The sequence below is a fragment of the Rousettus aegyptiacus genome, unplaced genomic scaffold (genome assembly GCF_014176215.1).
Source record: "Rousettus aegyptiacus isolate mRouAeg1 unplaced genomic scaffold, mRouAeg1.p scaffold_m13_p_3, whole genome shotgun sequence".
Taxonomy (NCBI): domain Eukaryota; kingdom Metazoa; phylum Chordata; class Mammalia; order Chiroptera; family Pteropodidae; genus Rousettus; species Rousettus aegyptiacus.
Window position 1 is genome coordinate 92,358,114 of NW_023416306.1, and position 9,220 is coordinate 92,367,333.

A 9,220-nucleotide genomic window follows, 5' to 3' on the forward strand; every position below is an offset into this window, starting at 1 on the left:
CCAATCCACTTTTTTGTTGTGCACACCTCCTTTGTTTCTGCTCCCTTCTGCCTATAAAAGTTCTTGTCTTGTATAACTCTTCAGAGCCCCTATCTGCTGCCTAATTCGTTCTTCTTCTGAGGAATATCAGGTTACAAACCATTCTCAGTGCTCACTGTTCTGAGCACCGAGCATAGAAATAGCAATTTCCTCTTTGCCCCAATGTCACAGGTGCAGCACAGCAGCTGTGCCTGTGGTGCCAGCAGGTCCAGCATCTGTAGGGCAGCAAATTTTGATTTTAACAAATGGAAGAGAGAGAAGTGTAAGAGAAGATTATGACAGATATTTATAGCAATGTTTCTTGTTTGGGGGTTGATCAATCCTTCATAAAAGGAATTTAGGCAGTTTGTGAAGACTTTGAAATGATCTGCAAATTTTACATGCATGTGCATTTTTTGACAAAAGAATTCATAATCACCCAAAATGTTAAGAATAGTGTTGTCTAAATTAGTGATCTCTAAAGCCTAAGAGAAAATAAGGAAATTAGACAACTGCAGATAAAATGTAAAAAACTGTATATTGATTTAGGTTTTTAGTAGAAGCCTTAGTTTTTTTCATGTCATTTCATGTCAGAGATATGTTGAAATTGAAGAAGTTGATCAGAAGGATCTACAAAATTTTGCTTTTTCTGCTTCCAATCTTGCCAACGGCCATGCCTTTCTTCATATAGCAGCTGGAAGGAATTTATGATAACTTCAAGAAGTTCAGAGCCCTCTCACACTCAAAGTCTTCCAGTTGCTTCGCATTCTAAATGAAATAAAACCTAAACCCGTGAACAACCAAAGTGACTCCATCTTAGGTATAAGACTCCATCTTAAGTACAGGCCAGTTCCGGGAAAAGCTGCAGATAGCAAGACGATCACCCCACCCTAGACTCAGCCAATCAGAGCAACTATGGAAAGTAACTCCAAATTCCCCGCCTTGTTCCTTGGCACCATCACCCAGCCAATCCTGCTAAGTGACAAGCTCGTTGTACCAATCCTGTAACACCAAGACATCGCTCCCCATGCTTACAATTTTTCCCTTCAAATACCCCTGAAGCCTCATGTTCGGGACCGCCTCCTACTCACTGCTGTTTCGGTGTGCAGACTGCGGTCCAGACTCGAGTCTGAAATAAACTCCCTCTTGCTCTTGCATTGGTGTCGGCTTCTTGGTGGTTCGTGGAGATATGAGTCAGGGCATAACACCCGTATGGTTTGCAAAACTGTATGTGACCCTTACCTATTTATCAAATTTCATCATGTTCAGATCGCCCCATTGTTCTTTATGATTCAGGTGTGGGAGGCTTTGCCTGTGGGGTGTTTGCATCATATATCTGCTCTACCTGAAATACCCCTTCTCTAAATTCTAGCATGGTTTCCTCTCTCAAGTCTCTCTTTGAATGTCATCCCTTAGGAGAAGCTTTTCTGGACTACCAAGTGAAAGTATCCTCCTTGTCTTCTCTAACACTTCATCTTGATTTATGTTCTTCCTAGCATGCACTATGGGGTGCAGATAGATTACGTATTTGTGTGCTCATAGTCTGCTTGCGGACACTTGAATGTAAAGATTGTAAGAGCAGGGGTGTTATATCTTCAGTGCTTGGAATTGTGCCTAGATGGTGGGAGAAACTCAGTAAGTATTTGTGAAGTGAATAAAAGTTTCATTGAACAAAGGATTACATTCTCCTAATTGAAATGGTTACAGAAGATTGATGACAGGGACTAAGAAGTTGTTAAGGCTTTGACAATAAGTGTTTAGCTGTGGTCCTATCAGAGAGACATTGATTACATAAGTACTGCTCAGCAGCTGTTGTTCCTGTCCTGCCTCTTTATCTTTCTTTCCAGTCTGATATCTGTAATACAACATATAAGAAAAAGAACAAACTATCTTTTATTCTCCAATGACCTTAAAAATGACACTGATATTTGACACTTCTTAATCTCCTCCTTCACTTTCTCTTTTTCTCTTTGTATGTGAAAGTAAGACTGGTTTTCCAATTTCACAAATGATTGAAAATCTTGTAATTTGATTGATACTAACTAACACTTACACAGATTTGAAGACTGATATTTTTGTACCTGTTGTACAAAGGTTGCTAAACTTTTAAACATAAACATTTCAAACTACATCCTTGATTCCTAAGAATTTAGCTGTCAAAACGTAAATATTTTTTGATAATAATGAGTAAGCTACTGACTTCACAAGAAAGCCCATTCTAGTTTCTAAACATCTTTAATTTGTTACGCGTTTAAGCCAAAACTAAGAACGAAGTAGCTTTTCTCTAGATTTGATAATTGAAAACTGATGTTAAGTTTTTGCTAAATTATAGATAGTTTAAGTATTAGTTTATAATTTTTATTCTTTAATTTAGCAAACATTTATTGAGCACTCTTGTTTTTTGGTAAAGGAGATACTGCAGTTAAGAAAATAAACAAAATTCTTGCTGTCAAGGAACTTATGCTCTGATGATATCTGATACACAGGTCAATGTGTATTCAAGTGAACCTGGCTTTTACTTCTAGTAATAGTGAACTCTTTAAATAATCAGTCTACACACACACACACACACACACACACACACACACGCACACACCTTTAAAAAGTGAAAGAAATAAAAATTTAATAAATGCTTTACAGAGCTAATAAGACAAAGGACCATTATTTGGGCAAAGTTCAGGAAAAAAGTGGAAATTCAGAGAGATAAACATAGCATTTTAGGCTCCTTTTGCCTTGGGAGAGTTTGGTGGTCTGTAAAAGATATCTTGAGATATTAGCACAGTTTTGCAAGCCTTATAGGGCTAAGGAAACACAAGATGGAGTTTGAGTACTAGTAACAGCAGGGGCTATGCTTAATTACTCCATGTTTGGATAAGATCTGGGAGGATGTATGTAGAAATAGAATAGAACAAATAGAGTAGCCACAGAGACTGCAGCACAGCCTGACTTTGTGCTTTCTACATATATAATATATATTATCTTTGCCTGATAATATATGATAATTAGGCAATATAAAAAGATAAATGATAAGAGAGAAATAGCAGACAACAAAAATGTATTTATTATATCTCCAGATATTAGAATTAGTGAAATAAATTGTAAAACAACCATGTCGCTAGCTTCAAATAGATAAAAGGCTACCTAAAAAACTCCAGCAGAGAACTAGGATCCATAAAAAGCGATGTAGCAAATTAAAAAAAAAAAAAATTCTAGAACTAAGATGGCAACAGCATAGGTGGACACTGAACTAGCTCCATGAGCACAATTTAAAAATATGCATGTAAATAGATAGCAATTACTCCTGTGAGACAGCCATGCTAAATGAATAGCTTATGACAACACACAAAAGAAAGAGACCAAATAGAAAACTCTGAAAAGCTGAGGGAGCCCTCTTAGAGCTGTAGGAACTCTCAGAGGTCAAAGAAGCTGGTGAGCATCATTGTTTACAACCCCTTCCACCTCAGTAGGGTGGGGATAAGGATGGGGTGTTCTATCCAGGTGGTCTGGCCTGACTGCGAGATTGCTGCAGTGTGCTCCTGGACACAGTGCCTGAGCCCATTTCAGCCAGAACAAAGAGAACAGACAGGATCAATGGGGTATCACTGCGTGTATCCAGCCTTCCCACCTGGAGCTGCTCTAGCTCTGTAGGCCATTGCTCCAAATGACCTTAAGCACCCACTCAGGTACCATTGGCTTGCCCAAAACACCTTGCATGTGTAATCTACACAGAGTCCACTTCTACATAAAGCCACTTTTACATGACTGAAAGAGACAGCTATTTTTTCTAATTTGTATAAACAGACATAGAGAATAAAGGAGAGTATCTTTCAAATGAAGAAAAAAAAAGATTCCCACAGAAAAAAGAAAAATAAATCATACATTTGATCCTCATCAAACTTGAATGTGGAATAGAAAAACTTAGGGAGAACTTCAGCAAAGAGTTAGCAAGTATAGGAAAGAACCAATAACTGGAATAAAACAGATGTTAGAAGGGATTAGCTAACACAAAAGAATAGATTGGTCACCTAGTCCAGACAGACTAGTAGAAAACAATCAATGAAAAAAAATGAACAAAAAAAAAAAAGAATTAAAAAGCAAAATGAAGATGGTTTAAGGAACATCTGGGATAATATCAGGCACTCAAACATTCACATTATAGGGATCCCAGAAGGAGAAGAGAGAGAGAAAGAAACAGAAACTTTATTAAAAGAAATAATGACTGAAAACTTCCCTAACCTAGAAGAGAAACAGACATCCAGGCCCAGGAAGCACAGAGAGTTCCAAACAAGATAAACCCAAAGAAATCCACAGCGATACATATTGTAGTTAAAATAGCAAAAATTATAAAGACAATTTTGAAGGAAGAGCAAAATGAGTTACATACAAAAGAAACCTTATAAGGCTATTAGCTGATTGCTCATCAGCAACTTTACAGGCCAAAAGGGACTGGCAGGACATCTTTAAAGTGCTGAAAAAAGAAAATCTAAAAACTTGAATAATTTATCCTGCAAGGTTATCATTCAAAATTGAAAGTTTCCCTGACAAGCAAAACCAAAGGACATCATCACCATTAAACCACTTTTATAAGAAATATTAAAGGGTCTCTTTAAAGAAGAAAATGAAAAAAACAAAAACAAAAACAAAAAAAAACAAAACAAAAAAAACTAACATAACCAGAAATAAGAAAATATAAGAAAAGAAAAAAAACCTTACAGGTAAAGTCAAATATTCAATAAATATAACAAATCTGACATTTAAAAAGCTACTATGAAGGTTAATAGATAAAGGAATCAAACTCAACTCAGACAATAATAAGTAGTTAGGAGATATACAGCACAAAAAGATCTAAAATACAACATTAATAACACAAAGCATGGATACAGCAGTAAAAATGTAATCCTTATAAAATATATTCAAGCTTAAACACCTATCAGCTTAAAATAAAATGATGTAGATAAAAATTAAAATAACCGATTTTAAGAATTAATAGGATGAGCTCCTCAGAGAAGTAGATGTATTACTCCAACTTTGATAGATAACTTCAAACTGTTTTCCAAGGTGTTTGTACCAAATTTCACTCTTAACATTGGTATGCCAAGATTTATATTCACAAAAATGTGTGTGTATTATGTATTAAGAGACACTACAAGAATGTTTGTAGTAGTGTCATTTGTAATAGCTGTTAAAATTACAAGTGTTAAAATAAAAGGTAATTAACTGTGATGTCATCATTATAATATAACAGATAACAGGGCACAAACTATAGCATAAACAACAATATAGATGAATCTCGATATGTAAATTTGAGTGAAAGACAATAGACATAAAAGAATTCATAGACTATCATTCAAAAAGCAGGCCGAACTTAACCGTTATGTTTAGGAATATATATTTATTGAAAAACTGCAAAGAGAAATAAGAAAGTATTCACTCTAAATGTTAGTGTAATGATTAAATGTGAGTAATTGAAGGATGTTGTGATTTTAAAAATACAAGGGTATTCTGGGGTAGAGACAGTAGCCTATCTCTTGACTTGAATTGTGGTTATAGAAATTTTCATTTTATAATAATTTTTAAATTTTACATTTGCATTTTATACTATTTTCTTTGTCTTTGATATTTGAAAATTAAAACTACTTAGTCCTGAACATTGTATAAATATTTAATATAACATAATACATAATATATATACTGGCACATAGTACATCACTATTCCTAAACAAATACTTAGAAAAAAAATAAAAGCATTGCCTTTTCTTTGGTTATTAAAAAAAGTTTCTCATAAAATGCTTTATTATTCTTATTACCTTCTTTTGGACCAACTCAAAGTTTTTTATTAGCTTTTATAACAGTGACCTTAAAATACTGTTATCACTTTGTGATATCTAGCATTACAGAACAGATTCTTTCCCAAAATTATTATGAGACAAAACTTCTTCCATTTTGTGGTTTAATTCATATCTTCTCAGTTGTTGTCTTTGACTTAATATTTAGAGCTCGATCGCTGCCACATTTGTGTTCTAGTCAGAGGTAAGAGCAAAAGAGGAGATCCAGATTCCAGTTTGCTTTCAAGAATTTCTATAAGGAAACAAAAATTAGATATAATAATTATATCTAACATTCACTGAGAAATTAGTACAGGCTAAGTACTAGTCTCAGAACCTTATAATATGTGTTTAGGTTGCTGCATGTATGCAAGTGCTCAAAACAAAATTTTTGACCAGGATTTTCAGCCTCTGGTTATCTTACCAAATTTCTCCCTAATAACAGTTGTCATTTGTTAAGGTCCACACATGTTACTGGACTTCCAAGAGACCTAGGGAGAAATAGGCAAAACCAACTGGATAAATAAACATCTGTTTATAATAGATGATGATAGATGATAGATAGATAGATAGCTGTATTAATTTATTAATGATAACATTAAATTGTCAGATTATTTACATTTGTAAATAAAAGGCTTTAATGTTATTGTTGATACCTTTGGGAAAAAATATAAAAAATTAGATTTCTACCTTATACCAAACCAAATTCAAACATAACTAAAATTCAAAATGGAATATATATGCTTAATTTTGTGTGTCTATTTGTATTTACACCTACACACAATATTGTATAATTATGGTTAGGATAAGTTTTACTAAGAACAGCACACACAAAAACACACAGAAATTACATAGAAAAATAATGTGGACATATATAACAACTACTCCAGGATTAAAAGACAACACAAACAAAATCAAAATACAAGTTACAGACTCTAAAAAGTTGTAAAACACATACAAAAAAATATTCTTATGGAAAATATTTTAAGACCATCTGAATTGGGGGAAATATTAAACCTAGTAGTGCTGGAACAGGTCTGTCATAGGTGATTTTAATTTTTCTACAGTAGTAGAGAGTTAGCAAAATGCTCAACATTACATGCACACGCACACACACACAGCTTTTTATCTTTGTTAGAAGACTGCTTATTTTATTTATAGCCTAATGGATCAAATTTCATTTCTTATAATAAGTATATTTTATAGCCTAGTAAATAGATACAATTTTCCATAACAACTTACAGGTCTCTTTATTAAGATTAAAGCCTTAAATGATTTAGCAAAACATTAAGGATGCTTAGTTAGGGTACATTAGCCGATGTAACAATATATTGCTATATATACAATTAGTTTAAAACAATGGAATTTGACATCATTCCAAAAAACAGTTCAGTGTTGAAACTTTTGGCCTATATGTGGCTTTTCTCTGTGTGATGATTCAAGGACCAAGACTCTTTCCAATTAACAGCCTTATCTCATAGGGATGGACATTTTTTTACAAATAGATTTCTGTGTCTAACACAAATGTTACCTTTATAGGGAGGACTTGTAATGCCAATTCTATAGTTTAGGGGTTAAAGAAAACCTTGAATTCACTTAAGTTCTATTTATGTCATTTGTCTATCTATCTATCTATCTATCTATCTATCTATCTATCTATCTAATCTATCTATCTAATCATCTATCTATCTAATCTATCTTTCTATCATCTATCTGCCTATCCATCTGTCTACAACTTTCTATCCTCATTAGAACATGTCTTCTAAATGTCTTTCTCCACTTATTGAGAAGAAACATTTAACGAAAGCTTTTAAGGGTGTGCATGTGTATTTACATCACAAGATTATTCTATTCTAAGTTTTTTAGTAATACGATTGAAACATACTTGTCTAAATTCATAATTTCTAATTAATTGAAAGATAAAGCAAACACAAATTAAGAAGAGAAATGTCAAGCTATAAGTGCACTGACTCCAACTAAATTCGTTTTATTGTTATATTACCCATAAAAAGTGCTACTAATTTTTCTATTGGCAAGTAAATCTTCATTGTCTTGCAAAGATAACTTCAGTGACCCTTTCAGTTATACAAGTGTGAAAATAGTAGGTATCTATTGCCCTGGATGAATAAACCCTTTGCTCTCTGGAGCCCACTCAGAGCTAAGGTTTTTCTCCATCTATAGCAACCTGGAAAAGAATGTAGACTGATTTACTTTTGGTTGGTTGTTTTGTCTATTCATTAAGCACATGGTTTCTGGAGTCAGAGTGCTTTGTTACATTCTTTGTCCCATCTCATATGCAGAGGTGAACTAACAACAGTTTCAAATTTGACAACTAACATGGGACATAGCTACAACTTGAGTAGGGAGGGATCTAAATGACTGCTATAGATGTATGTGTCTATAGATCTCAGTTGACCATATGGTACCATATGTCAGAATAAGGAAGATCACCTCCAGTAAGGACAATAATGGACTCCAATTTACTCTCTCAGCTTGCTGTTCGCAAATAGGTTTAATTTCCATCAGATCTTGTAAACCTCTTAATATTGTATGGCCAAGATTTCAAGGAGGAGATGTGAGACTTTCAGCTAGTGGACTAGGTAAGCACAGACAATGTTATATATATATATATATATATATATATATATATATATATATATATATATCACATATATAACATATAACACATATAAAATTTGTATTATGCATTAGTAAACAAGCTTATCAAATATGTATTTCATTATATAAATTCCAAATTGTTTTTGAAACAGCTGCTCAGTGATAAGAATAATATGAATAACATATTAGAGAGTAAAATATTATCAAACCATTCTACTTAGGAGGTAAAAAGTTATTGAACCATCTTACTCTGAGTAGTGGTATTTATAAGAATATATATTAAATAATGTTCTGCAAAGAGTAAGAATAAACTCCTAGTATATTCTTTCCAAACATTGAGTGAGCACTGTATAAGCATTAAGTAACTAAAGGTCCAAGCACAGGAAATGAAGTAAATAGTAAAAAGTATACAGTAATAGATAATTCAAGATGATAGAAATAGAGGAACTGGGTCTTACCAAAAGGTAATACTTTTATTAGAAAAGGGGAATAAGTAAAAACAAAGAGAAAAGCAAACATTAAAAAATTTACGTGATGATTCAGTTAAAGAAATGAAGAAAAACAATATGTAAAGGAAACAAGAGAGTTAAATCGATGTAGGTAGAAACAAATGAATAAAGATCATTACAGCATAAATAAATTCAAGTGATATAATAATTTTAAAATGGTCAAATTACTATTGAAATTTATGTAAGGAATTTAAAAAACAAAAATTACGAAGTAAACAATACCACAATTATGGATAAGGTTAAAAATAG

General features: G+C 33.0%; 1 non-coding gene across 1 annotated transcript; it reads right to left on the reverse strand.

Annotated features, from left to right (window-relative positions):
- Nucleotides 1-121: 121 nt before the first annotated feature.
- LOC118601152 lies at nucleotides 122-255 on the reverse strand. Its single transcript, XR_004950238.1, has one exon. It is a non-coding gene; the product is annotated as a small nucleolar RNA SNORA43 (small nucleolar RNA).
- Nucleotides 256-9,220: the final 8,965 nt, after the last annotated feature.